Source organism: Lissotriton helveticus, chromosome 1_1, assembly GCF_964261635.1.
Source record: "Lissotriton helveticus chromosome 1_1, aLisHel1.1, whole genome shotgun sequence".
NCBI classification, from domain to species: domain Eukaryota; kingdom Metazoa; phylum Chordata; class Amphibia; order Caudata; family Salamandridae; genus Lissotriton; species Lissotriton helveticus.
Genome location: NC_136057.1, coordinates 1,164,541,794 through 1,164,566,211, shown reverse-complemented (window position 1 = coordinate 1,164,566,211; position 24,418 = coordinate 1,164,541,794).

Genomic DNA, 24,418 nt, shown 5'->3' with positions numbered 1-24,418 from the left:
CAAAACAACCTGGTTTTGCAAGGGGTGTACCTATGTTTTTGGTCCCGGGCTCAGCAACCGTCCATGGAAACCTATCAAACCCACACATTTCTGAAAACAAGACACCCTGGGGAGTCCAGGGAGGTATGCTCACATTTACCTCCCAAAGCTTTCCTACCCAGAATCCCCTATAAACCTCAAATTTAGCTGAAAAAATCAAATTTTTCTCATGCTTCTGTGTAGGAAACTTGTGGGTTAACTAGGCTGCCACAAAATTCATTCAAACTGGCATTACCCCAGGGCTCCCTATAAAAATGGTACATCACTTGTGTGATTGTCAAAGTACCCATGACAGGCAAGGGCCCAAAATGTATTGTGGAGACATCAAAGTAACCAATCACAAAACAACCTGGTTTTTCCAGGGGGGTCATCTGGGTTTTTGGCCCTGGCCTCGAGGGCCATCTAGGCAACCAATCAATGTTTCAGAAGACAATACAAATCAATCGCTCAAGAAGTATTGTAATTCCTGGTCGTAATTGAGACCGCAGTCCACTGCTCGGAGGTGCATGATCCATAGCGTCTCATTACGCCTTAATTGTAACTCCCTATTAACACCACTGATGTTTTGAGGGGTGATTTCAATGCCAAAAAATCTAACATGTGAGTGACCATCCCTTGGTGATTGACATGTAGTGACATAAAGTGCAATAGGGTACTTGGGATCCTGTTTGTGTATGGCCCGTATATGTTCTGAAATCCTATCTTTGAGAGGTCTAATCGTGCTGCCCACGTAGAATTTCCCACATGTACACTCAAAAAGGTAGGTTACAAACACAAGTTGTGGGTTTATCAACCATTGTCACCTGTAACTAGTCATGACAAAACTGTGTTACCTTGTATCCCATCACCTTCCTTTGTATTTTCCTCCCAGCCCTGAGGAGTCGCGGGAAACAATCCCCTGTGCGACGAAACACGTGTCGGCTAGTTTCTGTCGAAAATTAAACACACTACTGTTGGAAAAACCTACTCCGAGGACAAGATCTGTTATTTTGAATTTTATTAATAGGCTTTGTGTCCTTTGCTTTCTATGTCCACTTTGACATATTCAATTTATTTACGAGAGTGTGCATAGGTGATCTGTTTTGTACTAGTTTTCAGAAATATGTGGGTTCGGTAGGTTTCCATAGATGTATGCTGAACCAGGGACCAAAAACGCAGGTGCTCCAATTGCAAAACCAGGCTGTTTTGTGATTAGTAATTTTGATGTCTCCATGAAAAGTTTTGGGCCCTTGCCTGTCACAGGTCCTTGGCCCACCAGCACAAGTGAGGCACCATTTTTATCAGTGGGAGTCCTGGGGGAAATCTGGGTAGTAGGAAATTTGTATCAGCCCAGTGATCCCACAACTTTCCTACATAGAAACTTAAAAAATATGATTTTTGCAGCTAAATTTGAGATTTACTGGGGAATCTGGGTAGTAAAGTGTTTCTTGGTCCAAGAAGCCATACCTCTCTGGATTTCCCTTGGTGTCTAGTTTTCAGAAATGTGTACTTTTGGTACGTTCCCCTAGATGGCCGCTAAGCCCGGGGTAAAAAATAAAGGTAACCCCCCCTTGCAAAACCTGGTCTTTTTGTGATAGGTAATTTTAATGTCTCCACAATACATTTTAGGCCCTTGCCTGTCGCAGGTACTTGGCCCACCCACACAAGTGAGGTACCACTTTTATTGGGAGACCTGTGGAAATGCTGGGTGATAGAAATGTGTGGCGCCCGGTGCCCCCACATCTTCGCACACAGAAAAATGAGGAAAATGTGATTTTATTAGCTATATTTGAGGTTTGTATGGGATGCTGGATAGAAAATGTTGGGAGATGCATGCAAGCCACACCTCCCTGGACTCTCCTAGGTGTCTAGTTTTCAGAAATATCTTGGTTTGGTAGGTTCCCTAGATGGCCTCCGAGCCTGGGACCAAAAACACAAGTGAGCCCCTTGAAAAACCAGGTTGTTTTGTGATAGATAAGTGGGCACCTCTGTTTTTGGTCCTACACTTGCAGACATCTAGGGAAAAATAAAAATCCCAGACATTTCTGAAAACTAGACACCTATGAGAGTCCGGGGAGGTGGGGCTTGCTTTGATCCTCCAACACTTTCCTTTCCAGAATCCGATGGAAATCCTAAATTCCCTATGACATGGAATGGCCAAAAACATGTAGAAATTGAGGGGGGCCTAAAGCAGGTCCAAAAGGGCATGTTCTTTATTCGTTTTTAGGCTGACGCTACTTTAGGCACCAACACAAGTAAGGTATAATTTTTCTTGAGACCAAGGGGATTGCTGGGTGGTAGAACATTTGTGCCTGCATGGTGATCCTACAACTTACCCACACAGAAATGTGAGGAAAATGTGACTTTGTATGTACATTTGAGGTTTGAGGTGGATTCTGGGTAAGAAAACTATGGGGATCCATGCAAGCCAAACCGACAGCCAAGAGTCAGTACATGCACACCACCATCTAAACACACCATCAGCCAAGCGCTATCCACGTACACCGCCAGCCAAGTGCCATCCACACACACTGCCAGCCAAGCACCATCAATGCACCCCGCCATCTAAGGGCCATCCACGTAAAACGCAAGCCAAATGCCATCCATGCACATAGTCAGCCAAGCACTATCCACGCACACCACCAGCCAAGGGCCATCCCCACATTCAGCCAGTCAAGCAAGACCGGACTGGGAAAAGCAACCAGCCCCGGCAGATTGCTGCTCGACTTGCCCTAGGGGGGAGAGTGGAGGGGGTGGCATGCTAGTAAAAAGCACTGCTACCGCATTTGTTACTGGAGGCCGATATTGCAGCTCAGGTGACTGGAATAGCCCCATGAGCACTGAGGCAGTGAAACTGAAACTGATTTTCTGTTTTGGTTTCTCTGAAATGATGTCAGCGTGACGTGAGGATCGATCGTCCTTTCAGAGAAAGTATTAGAATACTCTTTGGAGTTGGGGAAGCTCTTCCCCAGATCCAGAGGGTGTTTTGACTGAAAGGAAATCCCTCCTTTGCCAGCACCAGAGGGATTTCCTGCACCACGAGCTAGGACAGCCGGGAGCCATCCAACGCACACAAGCACTTTGTTGTCGGACAGGTCCCGCCATTCGATACACACAACTGGTTAACCACGTAAATATCTGAACTTTAGATGTCACTAATGGAACTTGGAGTAAAATAGTAATTAAAGCTACAAAGCAGGTTGAATTTACTACTTATATATTCATAGGACAAAGTATAATAACACTATACCATGCTTTATTGTGTTTGCTGTTTTCCATTCTCTTCTGAAACCCCCTGGTTATGCTTATTTTTGTGTGGGTTTACCATACTCATATATGTGTTTTGATATCCACTTGTATCGTCCAGTATTCAGTATGCTTCGGCCTGCGCTTAAAAACTCTTTGGGGGAGATTTTCCAAATGTCCACGCAGTGCAGCCTCCTGCGAGCCTGCGCTGCGCTGCATTGTGTGACAGGGAAGGAGCAGAAGAGTGCCATATTTTCAAAGATATGGCTCTCTCCTCCCCTTTCCCTTGCATCGGCACTGATTACAGCTGCCGTGCGCCACATACCACCTTAGCACCATAGCACTAGGGTGTGTATGGGTGAGTCTAGCATAGGTTTTGTACAGGAAGGGTACCCTTCCTGTACAAAATATTATGCCTAGACACTAGGGAAAGCTTTTCCCCTTTGTATTCGTGCTGCACAGTGCAGCACGAATGCAAAGTCAGAAAAGGAAGGAGAAATTAACGCATTGCTCCTTCCTTGTGGATAGTTGAAAAGGGTGCAGTTTTCTCACACTAAACACAATCTACTGTGTTTAGGAAATTGGGTTTAGCATGAGAAACCTTTGGTGGTTGCATGGGAATGCCCATGCAGCACCCTTAACACGCCCCTATGGCGCAAAGTAATGCGAAGGAGTGCTATGCGCTGCTTCACATTACTTTTACATTATTCCCAGTGCTAAACAAGTTTAGTGCTCAAAAGTAAATTAGGAAAAAAAGACTTCGGGCCATTTTGCATTACTTTTGTGACGCAAACACTGTGCAAACTCTTAGTAAATCTCCCCCTTTATGATCAAAGAAACCTATGCACTCCCACTTTGCGTCACACTGCAGTATGTCTACTATACTCCAACTCACACATTTTCGCTTTACTCCGACCTACGGTCTCCCTTCTTAGCTGCCAGACATAGCAATGCCTTTACCATATAGACATTACTTGCAGTAATATTTCATGAATTCTATTGATGAGTTTTAAGTCATAGAACCCATATACTGCGATCAGCTTCATTGCTAAGAAATAGAAACAGACACTAATGCTCTCTGGACACTGCTCAGAGCAGAATATTCAGTATATGTTTGTTCAGCACAGGTTATGAGTATTCTCTTTGGAATCTCCATAGAATTATGCAGGTTTATTTAATTGCATACAAAATGTGATTTGTCACCAATCTCATACAATCAGCTCAGTGGAGTAACACATCTGATCCAAGGATTGGATTGTAGCACCATAAAGGCTCCAGTTATGTGCCCAACATCAGTTTTTCTTTTTTTTAACATCTAAAGACACAGATCTGGAGCCTAACGCCTGGCCAATTTGTTTATTTTCATTACCAAAAAGGCAATGCTATCCACACAGTTCTTTCGAAGTGGATGTCCATTCATGGTCACCAATATGCCTGCCTCAAAATTTCTGTGGTCTTGGACATCCCTCCATCATGGGCAAAATTCATTAAGTGTTCTCTCAAACATCTAGAAAGAATAGGTATTATTCCCTGTAACATCAACCCTCTTTGAAATGCAAGTTTATTTCTTATTCTACTAAAAACTTTGAATGGCTCCTCAATCATATAATTTTTTCCCTAACCTTCCTTTACATTTGTGATCACTGCCTGCAGAATGTTATCATCACCCAATTCTTTAATCCTTGATGAGACATGCAGCATAATCGTCGTCCTTGAATGGCTTCTCAACCTCATCATCCTGTCAGGTTACTAAGTGTTTACCTACTAAGCATGAGAACAATCAGCTAGATTGTTGTTCGCACCAAGAACATACTCCACTCAAACACTGAACCCCTGCAAGTCAACCAATTTCTTTCTAGGTTCGATGCCAGATGCTGTAATTCTGTGTCCTAAGTAGTAAATTTCTGACACTGGAAATCTAAATTTTTTGCCTTCAACATCAGACCCTTCTGTCTCCATTTATCCAGTACCTTCCTAACTCTCAAGTTGTGTTCCTCAACATGGTTTCCGAAACCAATACGTCATCTTGATAAATTCTCACTCCGTCCATTCCTCTGAACATACCCTACATTATACTCTGAAAGATTAGGGTGACAGAATCTGTCAAGTCCTGCGATTCAGCATGCAATTTCATGTGATGATAGGAGGAGGTGGGATCTATGGAAGGAACATGCTTTGTCCCACAAAAAAAAAAACATTTCTGCAATGTTGCCACAACACACGTATTCTATTCCCTCAAATCAAAGCCTAGCCTAGCTTCCCCATTGGCCTTCTGTGCCAATCAATCAATCAATCATAGCATTTGTAAAGCGCGCTACTCACCTGTGAGGGTCTCAAGGCGCTGGGGGGGTGAGGGGTGCTGCTACTGCTCGAACAGCCAGGTCTTGAGGTGTCTCCTGAAGGTGAGGTGGTCCTGGGTCAGTCGAAGTTGGACGGGAAGGGAGTTCCAGGTCTTGGCGGCCAGGTAGGAGAACGATCTTCCTTCGGTGGTGGTTCTGCGAATCCGTGGGATGGTGACGAGGGCGAGGCTGGCGGAGCGAAGCTGGCGGGACGGAGTGTAGAACGTGAGGTTTCTGTTGAGGTAGTCGGGCCTATGTCGTGGAGAGCCTTGTGAGTGTGGGTGAGGAGCCTGAACATGATTATCTTGCTGACTGGAAGCCAGTGCAGGTCTCTCAGGTGGGCGGATATGTGACTGTGGCGAGGGATGTCGAAGATGAGGCGAGCGGAGGCGTTTCTGTATGTGCTGGAGTCTTCTCTGAAGTTTTGCTGTGGTTCCTGCGTAGAGGGTGTTCCTGTAGTCTAACCTGCTGGTGACGAGGGCTTGGGTGATGGTTCTTCTTGTTTCGGTGGGGATCCATCTGAATATCTTTCGGAGCATGCGTAGGGTGTTGAAGCATGAGGATGAGATGGCGTTGACTTGTTTGGACAGTGTGAGCGTGGAGTGCAAGATGAATCCCAGGTTGCGTGCATGTCCGTGGGTGTCGGTGCAGTACCCAGCATGGTTGGCCACCAGGAGTTGTTCCAGGCGGATGGGGATGGTCCCAGGATGAGGACTTCCGTGTTGTCCGAGTTCAGTTTCAGGGGGCTGAGCTTCATCCAGTTTGTGACGCCCCTCATTCATTCCTGGAGGTTGGTCTTTGCGGTGGCTTGGTTTTCGGTGATGGAGAGGATCAGCCGGGTGTCGTCGGCGTAGGAGATTATGTTGAGGTTGTGTGCATGGACGATGGCGGCGAGGGGGCTCATGTAGACATTGAAGAGAGTCGGGCTGAGGGAGGAGGCTTGGGGTACGCCGCAGATGATCTCGGTGGACGTGGAGTGGAAGGGAGGGAGGCGGACTCTCTGGGTTCTGCCGGAGAGGAATGATGTGATCCAGTCCAGGGCTCTTCCTTGGAGCCCTGTGTTGTCGAGGCGAGATCTTAGGGTGCGGTGGCAGACGGTGTCGAAGGCGGCTGGGAGGTCAAGGAGGATGAGGGCGGCTGTTTCCCCGTTGTCGAGCAGGGTCCTGATGTCTTCGGTGGCTGCGATGAGGTCGGTCTCGGTGCTGTGGTTGGCGCGGAAACCGGACTAGGATTGGTCGAGGGAGCTATTTGCCTCGCGGAAGGCGGTCAGCTGTTTGTTGATTGTCTTCTCAATGACTTTCGCCGGGAAGGGAAGAAGGGAGATGGGCCGGAAGTTCTTGAGGTCTTTAGGGTCCGCTGTGGGTTTCTTCAGTAGAGCGTTGATCTCTGCATGTTTCCAGCTCTCTGGGAAGGTGGCGGTCGAGAAGGAGTTGTTGATGATGTTCCAGGGGTGGGGTGCGATGACGGCGTCTGATTTGTTGAAGATGTGGTGGGGGCATGGATCGGACGGTGAACTGGAGTGGATGGTGGTAATGACATGGGTGGTGTCTTCAATGCTGATGGGGTTCCAGGTGTTGAGGGTGGCGATGGGGGGTGATGGTTCTGTGGCTGATGGCAGAGTCTGGGCGCCGAAGCTGTAGTGTATGTCAGTGATCTTGCGGTGAAAGAAGGTGGCAAGAGCGCCGGAGAGGTCTTCCGATGGTGGGATGTCTTTGGAGTTGGCGCTGGGGTTGCAGAGTTCTTTCATGATGCTGAAGAGCTCCTTGCTGTTGCGTACGTTGTTGTCTAGGCGCTCCTTGAAAGAAGTCCTCTTGGTGGTGCGGATCAGTTGGTGGTGTATGCGGGTGGCGTTCTTGAGAGCTGCATGGTTTTTGGCTATCTGTTCGCGGTACCAGGTCTTCTCGAGGGTTCGGCAGGATTTCTTTGAGTCCTTGAGTTCGTCGGTGAACCAGGTGGCTATTCGGTTGCCGTGCTTGCCAGGAGGGTTCTTCAGTGGTGCGAGGGTATTGGCGCAGTTGCTGATCCACTGTGTGAGGTTGCGTACGGCGGCGCTGGGGCCAGTGGTGTCGGATGGTGGGTTCTGGCTTAGTGACGTTGTGAGCTGGTCGGTGGTGATTTTTCTCCAGCTTCTGCGAGGGATCTGCTGCGGGTGGTGGTGGGATGTAGTCTTCTTCAAGGTGAAGTGGATGCAGCTGTGGTCGGTCTCGTGGAGGCCGGTGGTGTGGCTGTAGGTGACGTGGTTGCTGGCGGAGAAGATGGGGTCGAGCGTAAGTCTGGCGTAGTGGGTGGGGGTCACCAGCTGTTTGAGTCCAAGGTTGGCTAGGTTGTCGAGCAGGGTGGTGGTGTTGTTATGGTTGAAGTTCTCCAGGTGGAAGTTCAGGTCCCCTAGGAGGATGTAGTCTGCGGAGGCGAGGGCGAGCGGGCTGATGAAGTCGGCGATGGCTTCACTGAATTGTATAGGTGAGCCTGGGGGTCTGTAGATGAGGGTTTCCTCTGAGGGTGGTCTTTGGGTCGGTGTGGATCTGCAAGTGTAGGTGTTCGGCGGTGGTGAGGGTTTCCTCGGTGTTGGTTGAGACGCTGTTGGTGTTCCTGTGGATGATGGCGATTCCTCCTCCGGATTTGTTGGTGCGGTCTTTCCGGGTGATCTTGTAACCGCCCGGGAGGGCTATGGCGATGTCGGGGGCTGAGGAGGTGTTCATCCAGGTCTCCGCGAGGAAGGCGATGTCCGGAGCTGTAGTGTCAAGGAGGTCCCAGAGTTCAATAGCATGCTTGTGGACTGAGTGTGTGGGTGTTGAGGAGGATGCACTTGAGGTGGTTGTTGTTGCGTGGTGCTGTGGGTGGGGTGAAGGTCCGAAGGCAGGTGAAGTTGCATTCTCGGCAGGAGAATGGTCGGTGGGTGCGCTTCGGGGTGGCTCGGTAGCAGGTGGATGATCGGCCGGTGTTGAGGGCGTGGAGGGTGGCGGTGTCGTAACTCAGTCCGTTTTCTTGGCTCCAGCGGGGGCCAGGGGTTCTGGCACCTTGGCGTGGTCCAGGCGCAGACGGGCGCAGATGGGCTTGCCTTAGGTGCGCTTTATTCACAACCTACAGGAAAGCCAACTCTCACCCTCCTCCACCCCCCCTTACCACCTCTCCCCCCATAGCTACCGCCCACCACCGAGGACAATCACCCCCCGGTCAACCGGCAGCTCACAGCCAACGAGCCTCCCCTCGAATATCCCCCCCACTCTCCCACCTCCGAGGACAATCACCCCCCGGTCAACTGGCAGCTCACAGCCAACGAGCCTCCCCTCGAATATCCCCCCCACTCTCAAAGGTCCCCCGTCTTATCCTCCTCCTGACCCTCCCCCCTTCCCGCCCATGTCCAATATCTCACCCAGCCCTCTTCCCACACAACCCCCGCCCTCTACCCCGATCCCTATCTCCCAACCCACTCCCTCGCACTACAACACGCTCGGCCCCACTGCAGTTGCCCACAACCCCCCCATTGATTCCACTACTAAGCGGCTCACAGCCTTGGAAAAACAGGTCGACTCCATCACCCAAGGCCTAATTGAAATACTCCTCAACCTCGGTATAGCCTGTATTCCCCCTAAACTCCCTCCCCGAACGCCTCTCCTCGCCAACGACAACACCACCCAGGGACCCACAGTACCCCAAAATGCACAATATAATCCCTCCAAACATCCCAATACCCCTCCCCAATCGCCCCTCCTCGCCAACGACAGCATCACCCAGGGGCCCACAGGAGCCCTCAACGCTCACCCGATCGATCCCTATCCCAAGAGCCTGGCTTCCAGTCCCAAGAAACCTGAACTCTCCAGAGCCCCATGGACTAGGCCCCCGACCACTACCTCATCTCACATCCCACCTTGCTCTAAACACCTGACCACTAGACCACTCAGATCAGAAGCGCCTATGTCAGACAGAGAAGCAACATTACTAGCCAGGTCCTACGACTCTCCCATCTCAGTCTCACCTAAATCTAAAACCCAAGTAATCACTGGTTATCGGAAAGATCAACTCACCCTCAAACGACAAAGATTACCTGTCCTCACCGCCATACCCAGAGAAGCTAAAGACAAACCAACCAGCATGCAGGAGAGAATCACCAACTGCCTCCTTATCAACTGCAGATCGGCCTCATTACATGCAACGGACATAGCTGAAGCCATCCTCACACACGACATAGATGTTGCGTTCCTCACTGAGACCTGGCTAAATAAGTCATCTCCCCCCTGCCTAGACATGCTGGTTCCTCCGGGATTCTCCCTCATCTCCAAAGACAGGATAGAACAACGAGGAGGTGGAGTTGCTATCATCCACAAGGACAGCTGGATCATCACAGAAACCTCCCCCTTTGAATACAACTCATTTGAATGTCTATCCGTTTCCATCAAAACCAAAGACAATGATTCTCTATTTTGCCATCTACTCTATCACCCCCCGGGCAGAAACAATGAGTTTGGAGACCAACTATCCAACCTGATCGCTCAAGACGCTCTCGGTGATTCCAAAAACCTAATTCTCGGTGACCTAAATCTCCGATGGAATGAAACCCGCAACCCTCTAATTAGATCGCTATCCAACCTCCTCGCAGATAACAACCTCACTCAACATTGCACCGAGGAGACACACTACAAAGGAGCCACACTGGACGCCATCATTGCACAAAAGAATTCAATCACGATCAACCACATACTCCCCGTTGACTGGTCAGATCATCATATGATCCTATTTCACATTAATCACCCCATCATCCCGTTCAAACCTCCCCAAGACCCACCCAAATGGTCAAGAAACCTCTCTCAAGTCCCCCTAGACATTCTAGAAGGGCAGCTAAGCTCACTTCTCCCAGACAACTCTCCACACCTTTCGACCAACGATCTCATTGACCAGTACAACTCTGAGCTAGTCTCCATTCTCGATAATCTAGCTCCTCCAAAGCTCAAAAGAAGCCGTACCACCCCGTCCAGAACCTGGTTCAATTCGGACCTCAACGCAGAAAGAAGATCATTGAGAGCCAAAGAAAGAAAGTGGAGAAACAACCCAACAACCTTCCTTCGCCTACAATTAAAAACAGCCCGAAAGAAGTATAACAACCATATCAAAAACAAGAAATCCAACTTCTTCCGAGAGGCACTTGCCAACTCCAAAAACAGACCTAAGGAACTCTACAGCATAATCAGACACCAAACATCCAAGCCTCTGCCCTCTCCCCTGCAGGCGTCCAAAGAACTATGCGACAACTTCGCAAGCTTCTTCAACGACAAGGTCCTAAAAATCGAACTATCTCTAGACATCAGCAACACGACCATCCCTCAGGCCCTCCCTTCCGGCCCCCCTCCCCTACCTTGGCTAAGCTTTCGCCACGTGCAGGAAACGGAGATAATCTCGCTAATCTCGACCTCCAAACCATCAGCTCACATCTCAGACCCCATTCCCCTCTCACTTGTCAAAAAAATGAAGCTCACCTTAGCACCAATATGGGGCAAAATCATAAACAGCTCCCTACAAAGCGGAGTGGTCCCCGACTGTCTAAAAATGGGACAAGTCACTCCTTTGCTGAAAAAACCCGGCCTTGACTCTACAGACTTGAACAATTTCAGACCGATATCCAACCTCCCTCTACTCGCCAAAACAATGGAACGCTGCGTGCTCCTGTGTTGTAATGTACATATGCTTATTTCTCTTCCTCATGTTATGACATAGTAGTGTTCCTATTCCACCTCAGTAAGTTCCACTGCTTGTCATTCCAAGAGCATTGGAGCTTTGGAGTCTGGAGCAGTTAGATGTACCTTGAAGAGCTGTTGGTGATGTTATTACCATTAAACCTATTATATCTTCAATCCAGAGTCAGTATATCCTTTTAACACTGGCGACGAGGATGGGACTAACTCATCACCTGGATAACATCAATCTCCTGGACCCCCTCCAATCTGGCTTCAGACAAGGTCGTAGCACAGAAACCGCAATGCTGAACATCATAGACGACATTCACGGTTCTCTTGACGCTGACAAGTGCTGCCTTCTCATACTCCTCGATCTATCCGCAGCGTTCGACACGGTAGACCATAAGCTCCTCATCAAAACTCTGCAAGTAAGAGCCGGCCTCGGCGAGGTAGTTCTTGACTGGTTTTCTTCCTTTCTCCACAACCGCTCGCAAATAATAAAACTGAAGAACTTCACCTCCGAAACACAGCAAGTCAACAAGGGTGTCCCTCAAGGATCAGTACTTTCTCCTCAGCTCTTCAACATCTATATGGAACCGCTCGCCAAACTACTCAGGAATGCCAACATCCTCTTCCACCTCTACGCGGATGACACGCAGATCTACCTGGAAACCTCTTCACCCAACGACATCCATAGACTAAATGCTGTCTTAAAAGATGTTCAAGATTGGCTGACAAAAAACCACCTGAAACTCAATCCCGACAAGACCGAAACCCTTCTCATATCAAACAAAGAAGACAACCCTCAAGTCACAGAGTGGCTGAAGTCGATCGATGCTCTTAAAGGTTCTCTCACGCCAACGGACTCCGTCAAATCTCTGGGTTTCACCCTAGACCCCAAACTCACCTTGACAAACCACATCAAGAACTCGGCAAAAAGTGCCTTCTTCAACCTCAGACTGCTGAACAAAATCAAACCTTTCATTCCCAACAAGGATCTTAAACTAGCTACACAATCTCTAGTCCTATCTAGACTGGACTATGGGAATTCAATCCTTACAGGTATCCCCAAATCACACTTGGCGCCACTAAAAACAACACTACATGCGGCAGCAAGAATGATCACAGGATGCAAAAAATTCGACCACATCTCCCCAGCACTCAAAGAACTTGAATGGCTTCCGGTGGAAATGCGTAGCTCCTTCAGAACGGCCTGCCTAACCCACAAAGCCCTCCACACCGGTAAACCGGAGTACCTGGCAACCAAGCTCAAAAAAGCAGGCCAAAGCAGATATTTGAGAAGCTCCAACTCCCTGCTGCTCATCCTTCCAAAAACCAGAAAGAAGAAAACTGCGGACTGCTCCTTCACTGGAAATGCCCCCAAAATATGGAACTCTATCCCTCCACATATCAGAACTCTACCGTCCTATGCGGAATTCAAGAACCAACTCAAATCCTTGTTCCTCATCCGCTCCCTAGGTCCCAGATAACCAGGATCTCCCACTGAACTATGTGTTGCTATGTATCCTTATACCAAAAGTCCCACTGTTACGCACTTTCCCTCCCCCAATATTGGACTGCCTCTACTTGTTACATGTCTTGTTGTTCACCCTGTCACACCTGTTACTGTAAAGCGCTCTGCTACCTTCGGGTCTTGTTAGCGCTATAGAAAACTTCTAAATAAATAAAATAAAAATAAATAAATAAATAAAATTTATGAGGGGACAAGGGAGGGAGGAGCAGCTGGGAGGGGGGAGCGGGGACATTTTGGGTCACGGGGTGTGCAGGGCCGTAGGGGACGCAGCGGCGGGAAATATGGGGTGGCAGGAGGGGGGAGCGGTACAGAACAACGGAGTAAAAAAAAAAATGGGGACTGAAGGCAAACAAAAACACAGTGACAACTACAAAGGGATACAGAAGGTAGACAAAAACAGGGGCAAACACAGGCAGCAGATAACGGAGACAGGGGCAAACTAACGGGCAGAGACTACGAAGAAGGACAAGTACAGACAGTAACAGATAAAAACGAACAAAGAAGAAAAAAGATAAACAACAGTGAAGACACACAAAATACTTACGGGCCCACCACTGGGCCACCAGGGATGAGGCGCAGGCAGGAGCCTGCGGGTGGAAGAGGGCCTCGAACTCGCAGCAACAGCGATGCCCCCCGGTGGGGGAGCGACCCGGCCTGAACCAGGGACTTGGGTCGCTGCCAAAACAACTGGAGCCAGCCATTCTGTGGCCTCTGCCTCCTCAATGATGCCACCAACGTTTAACCTTTAACTTCTCCAACTCTTTCACTTTTTTCCCTTCACCTTGATGGGAACACCTCCAACCTTGCCAGTGACCGGAAGTGGATTTCTTTTGTCTAATCCTATGAACATACCCTTTAAGGCATACTAGTTGCTCACTAAAGACATATGGACATTCAGACTCTTAACTGGGGTCTCTGTGTAGCCACCTGCACAAATGCTCATCAGTTTCTTTCTCTTCAACCTTTTTTTAATTCCACTGCAGCTGTCTCATTAGGATCCAAAGAGAAACCTCTGATGCACCTAGCTTATCAAGGAGTCACCTCTTTCAGAGTGATAGATTTTCCCTTCCGCACTGCTATCCTTGAACTTGATATACCCAGTCAATTTGATTGGCTATCTCCCATAACCGTTTGGGCGAATGTCAGGTTTGTTGAACACCACCTGATCTTTCAAACTCCTAAGAAACACTTTACTCGTGAAAAGGGTAATCTTGGCTCCTGAGTCAAAGAGAATGTGAATGGGTACTCCATCTACACACACAGTCTCAAATGGACCATCATCCCCACTTTCCATAGCTTGCAAAACAGGTTCTCCCTCTTCGTCAACATCACTCTCAGCATCGCACGTAACTTCCTGGAACTTTTTTCAATATTGCCACTCCTACAACATTTCGGCACATGACCCTTCCATCTACACTTTTTGCACTTGATTTTCCATCCAATACATTTTTTGTTATCATCATATGTCCATACTCACCGCATTTATAACATGTTCCTTGGAATTTCTTATCACCCTTACTATAATAAGCTTTTCTGCCTTTTTTTCTGTTGATAGTTGTGGGCTTTGATACCAGCGATGGGTATGGACAAAAATATTGTGTATTTTTTGTCTGACCTGCATAGGGATCTCTCCGCTGCAGTAAGATTCTACCAAATGTGTAATCTGACACAGAAGATAGATGTGACAAGAGGAGTCAGACAGGGTTGTATTCTGGCTCCTATGTTATTTACCCTTTATGTTAACAATTTAGACCTGGTATTGTGTGGTGCTGCTTAGGATATTCCCTGTGCGGGGGATCGACTGATTCCATCCCTGCTCTATGCAGATGATGCGGCCTTTTTGGCACGCACTGTCGTGGGGCTTCAGCATCTGCTATCGTCATTTGCTGACTTTATGGGCTCACCCGACTTGAACGTCAACTTTTCCAAATCACGCGCTATGAGTCTGGGAGAAAAGACTAGTAAAATCAAGGCATTTGGTTGTGACTGGAATGAAATACCCAGGGTCTCCTCATTTCCGTATTGTGGCGTCTTATTCGATAAGAGATGCTCTTGGGTTGCACAGGAGAGGGCAAAAAGAATAACCATGTCTCGCTCCTCAGGCTCGATTCTTGACTTTGCAATGTTAAACAGATATAAATCTAAGTGTATAGCTATCGCTTGTTATGGCTCTGACATCTGGGGGTTCACAAATTGTCCAGAGATCCAAACTGTAGAAAATAAATTCCTAAGAAGCCTGCTTTCAGTTCTCAGTCTACATCTTCGTATAATATACATGAGGAACTGGTTGTTGACTATGTGACTAATGTAATTAAAATGTCCCCTTTTATCAAGTGGATCTCTATATGGTGTAACTCAGAACTGGAGCTAAATCACAAGATCATTTGAGATTGTGTGTCATTGGACAGGGCCAGTAGGATTCCATTGCTCAATTATGTGAAAAACAGTGCAAGGGAGCTAAGTCGCCCCGATGTTTTTAATAACCCAGAAAATGTATGTAACAAGGATGTGCGTTGAGGAAAGACAGCATTCTTACGCCTTGCATGCATAGAAAGAGAGGCTGCTGAACTATCAAAGCCCACAGTACGAGCCCATCAGATTTTAAAAACTTACATCATGATAGAGACCTACCTGGGCGTAGTTACTAAACCCAGACATCGTTTCTTATTGACTAGACTGAGGTTTAACCTTTTACATTTCTTGTTGACTGAGCCCCTGGGCTGGAGCAGGCTAGAGGACTTGGTCCCCTGTTCTTGTGACAGTTTCTCAAGGCAAGACACTATGCATTTTGTAGTGTTTTGAGACCACTACTTGCAGTTACAGAAGCGTTTTATTTTCCCAATTCTAAAAAATAAGGGCTTCCTGCAGGGTCGACCAGCCCTAGTGTACCTGCAGATGCTGAACAGCCCTTGGGAAATGTTTAGTATTGCCAGTTTTTTAGTTGCAGCAGTTAGAGCAAGAAGCAAAAGAAAATAATAACCTCTGATGTGACTGATTTAATGTGTCATAGTTTTTGTCTCCCTAATGAATGTTGCTTTTAAGACTGTTTTGTCTATTTGTGTAGCAGATTCTCCCATTATGCCGTACATTTTTAACATTTAGCCCTGTATTTTATTACTAACGGCCCATGAAATGTCATAGATTTTATCTCCCTGGAATACTGCATATTTTTGTATGCTTTTATGAATTTAATTGATCGAATAAAGCAATCTTGACTGACTGACTGATAGTCCGTTTCCTTCCATTTCTGATGGATCAGTACAGCATGCACCTCCTCTTCTTTGACACTTCCAACATTTCCCTTTTAAGTTACTCCATACATGCCTGACTATGCTCACATGTTTTTACGAATGTTAGAACCTCTGACAAAGAAGGATTGTCCTTCTGCCAGCAAACCTCTTTTGCTTTTTCAATGCTGCATCCCAACATAAATTGGTCCCTCAAATACTCATCACAATTTCCCCCAACAATTATACATAGAGGTCAGTTTTCCCAAAACAGTTATGTGCTCTTCAACATTATACCCTTTTCTCTCCATGCATCTGCCAATGGTGTCTTTCTAGAAATGTTGAAACCTTGGACAAAAAATGCAGATCGAACGTTTTTACACATACCTCAAATCTTTCAACTTCCCTGCTTGTTCTGCTGTCAAAGCAAGCACTTATTTGAAGAACTCTTGGCTTTCTCAGGCTAGACAATGTAAAGAAAGGGAAGTCTTCCATTCAACTAAAAGATCAGTGCCACACACATATGAGCTTAGTGCACAAACACATTCTTCAATTTCTTCCACTGTATGGGTAGTTCACCAGGTTGCATGAAAAAAAGGTGGAGGTGCATTATTTTGCATGATCTCATGCCTCTTTACTTACATGCGTGTTCCTAAAAAATTGAAATATAACCAAAAGTAAAAGAAAAACAAAAGTGTTAACACTTGATATCATGCACAGTACACAAGCAAAAACACCAAAGCTTAGTGAAACAAATGCAGGAAAAATACAAGGACATTTGCAAAAACCGGATTTGCTAAGATTATAGTTTCCGCTGTGAACACACAGACACAAAAGGAGTCATTGTGCTGACATACTGCACCCAGCTGGTGTCAAATGTGCCTTTCGTTATAATCACGGCTGTGCACACCAGTGTTGAGCAACCACACAATGCCAAAGACCAGTGAGACACCACAGTTTAATCAGCTAATGGCAATCACTACTGGGCTGGCACTGTGGACAGCTGTGCACATCAGCATCAAGGACCTAGCCAGGTGCATTTGCACATTAACCAGAGCAACGGATGTGCACGGCATGGCTGTTAACTCTTTCACACCAATATGGTTCCACAGTACAAAAGTGTTGGTATCGCTGCGCTAACCAGCCTAAAGCAAGATGGCCGCTGCAGGGTGACATCACACTGCACACCAGGACAACCAATGAGATCCAAAACGGTATGCATCATCAGCTCTTATTTTGCGTGCAACATCAGGTCTGATACTTTGCACCACGCAGCCTTCTCCCTCAATGCACTCCACGCCCAATGCCCCTGCAGAATGGCTTTTCTCACAAGACTACAGCCTAAGCCTCACCTCACGCCTTATGTGAATTCACTTGATGCTTCTTCTCAGGTAAGCTACACCATCTGCCAATGCCCGACTACACAAGCAACTTCACAGTCAGGGTCCCGTGCACACAAACTCCAGCCAATCTTCTAACATCCAATAGTAAAAGTCGACACCTTGCAACAGGTGAACAGCCTCCTGTCCAGACCAACGTAATATTTCCACAGGATGTTAAGTTGCTGCAATGCTGTTGTGTGGCTGCTTCTTGTTTCCCTTCAGCTACATGTTCTCCTTTTATAGAACAGTCAGGAGTTAGGGTGACCGGTTGTATCCCCTCCTCCTCACCCATATACAGATGAGAGGCACACACAGGCTTTAGTTAATGGCAGCTTTATTCAGGATACAACTTTCACACGAGCCTCCTTCCTTCAGCTCCTCTCCTTATCAACGTTCTCCTCTTTTTGATCTGTAACATTCCACAAAGAGATCCACAGATAATACATTCTACTTCTGTAGAATACCTAGGAGGGAGGATTGCAATGACCCACTCAATGCATCAGATGTACATTAGGGTACCACAGCTCTCTCAATATAACAGACAAAATTGCACTTGAATCATGTCTACTTCATTTCTGTTTGCCCACCAGCTACTTCCTTGTGACTTGTTTTCCTTAACAATATCAAATACAATTAAATACTGAAATATTGAAATGAAGTGAGAACGAATGTGTTGTCAACTTAAATGAACTGGAGAATATAATCATGAAAATCCAACGTGGGAGAAACTTGACACATACTCATGGAATCATGGCTACTTCGTTTCTGTTTGTTTGACCATCAGCTACTTCCTTGTGTCTGTTATTTTTCTTAACAATAGCACACAAAAGTAAATACTGATATATTGAAATGGAGTAAGAAAGAATGTGTTATCCACTGAAACAGTTAGAGAAAATAATTAGGAAAATCAAGCACGGAGGAAACTTGACACATACTCATGACTGCTTTTGTGCTAGACTTTAATGATATGTTAAGTGAAACATTTTTAAATCGGATATCGAGTGTGTGATTTACAGCTTCAAATGTATGATATGAATGATAAGCAGCTTCAAACTTCTGAGAAAGATATTTCCTCTGTGTATTTACATGTGTGCTAATGAATGGTGAACAATGAGGATTCTTAATGTTTGTAACGTGGCGGTATAGACTAGCAGGAATGTTGAGTGCTTACCCAAACACTCAGGATTGTTGCCAATGGTTTCATACTCCATGCTTCCGATACTCTAACAATTAATTTCTACAGTTACTGCAGCTGGAAGGAGCTACCTGGTCAGTTCCAGCGGTAGGCACTGCAGTGTGAAGAAAGCAGGTTGGAAGCTAAACTCTTTGGTCCTTATTTATGAGGACTTGTGACAACACTTCTACTCTGCCGTTGCGTCACTTTTTATGATGCACCAGCAGCGTAAAAAATGAACCACGTTGTGCCCTATTTACAAAATGACGCAGCTAAGCAGATGCGTCACTTTGTAAAGACCTTGCTACATTATACCTGCGTCAGGTATAATGTATGCAGGGTGGACGTTCCCCCGCAAAAAGCCTAATAGAAATGGCGCAGTGAAATCTATCAGTTTTCACTGCACCACTTCTAGGACGCTACTGTGTCAATATCTTTTGCCTTACTCACAGCAGGCATAAGACTGACACAGGCCCTTTCACATGGGGCTTGCCCCCTTTGAAAGGACTTATTGCTGGAGTTGTGTTTGTTTTCAGACATACCCCAGCAATGCTTCACTTTTGCACCAACAGATACGTCAGTAATACTGACTTATCTGTCATTCCTTGCGACATGATGCGTCATACATTATATATGACACATCCATCATGTCGCAAAGAGGGCGCAGTGAAAACTAATGCATTGCTGTTTTCATGCAGGGATGCATTAGTTTTCATAAATGAGGCCCCCTGTTCTTTAAAGGTGCTGACGTGTTGCTCCTGCTCACAAAAGCAATGGGGACATACAGGCATTTTATTGTTTCGGTATGCTGATTGGCGTCCCCACTATCTGAAATTTTGGAGGGTTTCTGTGAAAGGGCAGGACCAAAGAAAGGATTAGCCCTTGAACCTTAGAAATACGATAGAAGTTTTGAGTGGGCATTGATGGCACACCCCAACCTATGATCACTACTTTTGAGTGATCTCTGCCCCCCTCAATAAAGATGGGATGAAGTTGCCTCATGGAACCACTCAGAGTACCCGGTGTAATCCTTTAAATGTACATGTCTGCCTAAACGCCTATTACCAACTACATGGGCCTTGTACATGTCTCATACATCCCTGTTCCTTTCACTAACTGCTCCACACTTAAGGATGAACCCCCACATGTCCCTACAGAGGCTGTGTCATTGTAGTTTTAGGACCTGTTGGGTCATTGAGATTTTGACAAGAGAAATAAAATGCATACAAATAGTATTCATCTACATGTTATTGTTTGCTTCTGTTAAAGGGAAATTGCACATACTTACGCATTAAGCTTCTCACTGACCACCATCTTCTTGCTGATTGAAACTGAGGACGTCTTTCAGGTGAAATACAAAAACAACTGAAGAAACACGTTTAATTTGGTCATTTAAGTTCTCGTTTGTTGTGCAGGTGTGTCAATGGAGTCCTAAAACGCAGAAGGCACCTGATACAATTGTAATTTTTATCAGGGAGTAATTGTATCCGTTTTTGTGAAGGGGTTCAAATGACCCAGCGATTACCTATGTCCTTGAAGTATCAACAGGAACATGCTAAACCTGACCACAAATGTCCATAAAATTATAAATAAGTAAAACATTTTTACAAAAGAAGTGCATTGATATTTAAATGAGTTGGGAATTAGGTCTGCTTATTGTTCTACCACTGGACGTTCTTTTCACAATTTAATATGACAGTATACTAGCACATTTAAAAAGCTATGACAGAATCCTCTCATAATTATGTTCGTAGTTTATTTGCTTTGCATTGGACCAAAAATATAGTTTGATAAAAATCCTGAAGATTAAAATAAATTAAACCATGTTCTTCACAATTCACATAACATATATAGACAGTAGCCAAGATTACTTATCAAACTAGAAAAATTGATAATATCACACAAAAAGAACAAATCACACAGTGTTTTTTTTTCTGAATGATCAGAGCAAGCACTTTTGCCTTGTTTGATACCTCGGCATGTTGATTCGTTTTCTCAATGTGTGCATTAAAGATTGATTCCTAAATGACAATGCATGTCAGGTTCAGTGAGGGCAAGCTCCAAGGCTGCAATATCATAAAACGGTCCCAATTGTCATAGCGGGGTAGCTCAATGGTTATAAAAGTGACAGTAGATGCTGTGTTTAATATCTTCCACAAACCTGCACTTTTTAATCAAAACGAACAAACCAAAATATATTCATCAACTACTTATTGAAGAAAATTAGCTTCACTTTGTAGCCAGCATGCTGAATTGTGTTCATTGGATCGAGTCTAGGCAGCGCTTGTGCTGTCTATTTAAAGTTATTATGTTTTTGTAGGTGTTATCTATTCACAACCCTGTTTGCTCCGTTTGCAGCTGTGAGTGAGTGTGTGTGCCCCGGCTGACACACAGGCAGGGTGAGATGAGAGGGTGGGGGACGGAGAGGGAGGGAGAGTGAGAGGGAGTGAGAGGGAGGGAAAGGGAGGAAGAGGGAGTGAGAGGGAGTGAGAGGGAGGGAAAGGGAGGGAAAGTGAGAGGGAGTGAGAGGAAGGAAAAGGGAGGGAGAAGGAGAGGGAGTGAGAGGGAGTGAGAGGGAGGGAAAGGGAGTGAGAGGGAGGGAAAGGGAGTGAGATGGAGAGGGATGGAAAGGGAGGGAGACGGAGAGGGAGTGAGAGAGAGTGAAAGGGAGGTAGACGGAGAGGGAGTGAGAGGGAGGGAAAGGGAGTGAGACGGAGAGGGAGGGAAAGGGAGGGAGATGGAGTGAGAGGGAGGGAGAGGGAGGGAGGGAAAGGGAGAGAGAGGGAGAGGGAGAGAGAGAGAGGGAGGGAGAGAGAGAGAGAGAGAGTGAGTGAGACAGAGTGAGTGAGACAAAGGGAGAGAGGGAGTGAGAGAGAGTGAGAGTGAGTGAGAGAGAGTGAGAGGGAGTGAGAGAGAGACAGAGGGAGACAGGGAGAGAGGGAGGGAGAGAGAGAGAGAGAGAGAGAGAGCTAGAGCGAGAGAGGTAGACCAAGAGAGAAAGAGAGAGAAAGATGTGTGTATGCCAGGTCTGGTGGCTCAGTGGACGAAGGCATCCGCTGTAGGGACCTGTGATCAAACTCATGGTCAGTTTTTTTATTGCTCTAGCACCACCCCCTCCCCCACTGACCCCACCCCCATCGGTGTGGCCCTCGGACACAAACCAAACTATAAATTTGGCCCCCGAGAGAAAGTTTGTGGGTACCCATGCTTTAAACCATGTTGTATTCAGGTTTGTGGGCTGTAACGCCGCTTTTGCTTTTTATTTGTTACTTTCAGTGCTATTCAAAATATCTTGGAAACTACTGGTTCATTGCCCCTCCGTGTCCCTCCATCTCTATTTAGTTACTGGCCATGGAGCAGTGCCTAGCTACTCATTAGCAATAAATCAAGGATTGGAACGCATATATATATATATATATTCACTGAAAAAACCATAGGTTATAGACCATATATAGTTAGGAATTAGCATTTACAAAACCTTGAAAATTCACTGAAAAAACCATAGGTTATAGACCATATATAGTTAGGAATTAGCATTTAAAAAACCTTATTTTACTCACAAAAAACCATTGAAATTCCATATATAGTTAGTTGCACTAACTATATATCGCGCACCCGCAATCCACTGCTGATGATGTCACATATTACATCATTCATGACATGGTCAGTGACATCACTGATGACATCACTGATGACATCTCAAATGACATCACTGATGACATCACTGATGACATCTCAAATGACATCACTGATGACAACATCCAGTGATTATGTGTTTCTGTAAAGTTTAAATATGTTTTACATATTGAAGAATGAGTGGATGTATAAGTGTCTGAATGAAGGTTTTAGTAGGTGCGTGATTGACTGTATGAGTGAGTGATTAAATGCGTCTTACTAAATGCACGGGTTAGTGACTAAACTGTCTGAAAGTGTGCATCAGCATGTCTGTTGTTGTGCAAGCTGCTGCATGTGTTGATCAGTAGCTATATAAGTAGCTATATGGGTTATTGATTGGTTGCACAAGTATTTGTATGGGAGACTGAGTGTGTGTATGGCTGGCTGGGAGGTGTGTGACTCTGTGCAGATCAATGTGTACTTGTATCAGTGATTCTATAAGAGAGTAAGTATGTGTTAGTATATGTTTTAAAATGTAAGGTACTCTATGTTTAACTGTGTAGATTAGAAAATGGAACTGTGATTGATTCTTTACAGGACTGACTAGGTGTGTGAGTAACTCCATGGATGAGTGGCAGAGTGTGAGTGTCTGTATAGGTGTATGAGTGCATATGATAGTGTTGTAAAGATGAGTGATTGTATGTATGAATGATTGTATGGGTGAATGAGTGAATGTGTGTGTAGACGTAGGAATCAGTGAGTGCGTATGTAGTAACTAGTATTGGTGTGTCAATGGTTTCAAAAATTATACTCTGTATTTAACACTGGGTGTAACAGAGGTTATATTAAAGTGTGAGGAGATGCATTGTATTGTCACATTAATGATATCATCATTGATGTGACCATTGATGTCAAATGAGATATCATCAGTGATGTCATTTGAGATGTCATCAGTGATGTCATCAGTGATGTCACTGACCATGTCATGAATGATGTAATATGTGACATCATCAGCAGTGGATTGCGGGTGCGCGATATATAGTTAGTGCAACTAACTATATATGGAATTTCAATGGTTTTGTGTGAGTAAAATAAGGTTTTTTAAATGCTAATTCCTAACTATATATGGTCTATAACCTATGGTTTTTTCAGTGAATTTTCAAGGTTTTGTAAATGCTAATTCCTAACTATATATGGTCTATAACCTATGGTTTTTTCAGTGAATTTCAATGGTTTTTTAATAGCAAATATCATAAGCTGTCGAATGTCAAGTACGTGGTAAGTAAAAACATTTTCGTGTTTATGCACACTGATCTGCTTTGAATGCTACCCCCCACCCCTCATTTCTATTAGGAGTACTCTCTCTTTGCAGATAGTGAAGGGTAGTTAACGCAGCCCTTTGCCCCCTTTGTAATCCGTCGTGCCTGCTTCTCTCTCCATTTGATTGATTGTTCTCTTTGGTTCATTCTCTATTTACAAACAAGCACAGAGTCAAAATACTCTGTTTAGTCTTTGCAGATAGCGAAAAACCGTGTAAAAAAACAAAAGGAATCGAGCAAAATCAGTAGGCCACTAATGGGATCTCTTTTTGACCTCGCTAAAATAGAAACATTAGGAACAACCTGTTGAAAATAGCAATGCGTATGTACATAAGCGGCGTTCATTTGTGTTCACAGTACCCCTTGTTGATTGTTTGAATCGAGCATTGAATTGTTCGAAGTTGGTTCTCTTAAGGATCTTCTCTGCCTGCAAACGAGGAAGAATAGGAATATTCTCTCTCCCTTTGCAGATAGTGAAGGGTAGGTAACGCAAGCCTTTAACACGTCGTACCTATTTCATTCCTCATTGATTGATTGATTGTCCGAACATTGACTGTTTGGGAATTAGTTCTTTTTGGAGGTATTCCCTGTTTGCAAATAAACGTAGGAAAATCTTTGCAAGTAGTGAAAGGGTACGTAATGCGGACCTTTCTCCCCCGTTGTAATCTGTCATGCCTATCTACTCCCCACTGATTGATGCACCTGTTTCACCCGGACCATTTACTAGACATACGTCATCTGGCCCGACCAGAGAGCACCCCTAGTGAAAAAGACATATGCAATAATAACGAAGTGATCACTGTATCCTGTTAACAGAAACTTTAGCATGAAACAACCTGGAAAGAAAAGAATAGGAAATCGAAAATCAGTAGGCCACTGATGAACATGAACTTTT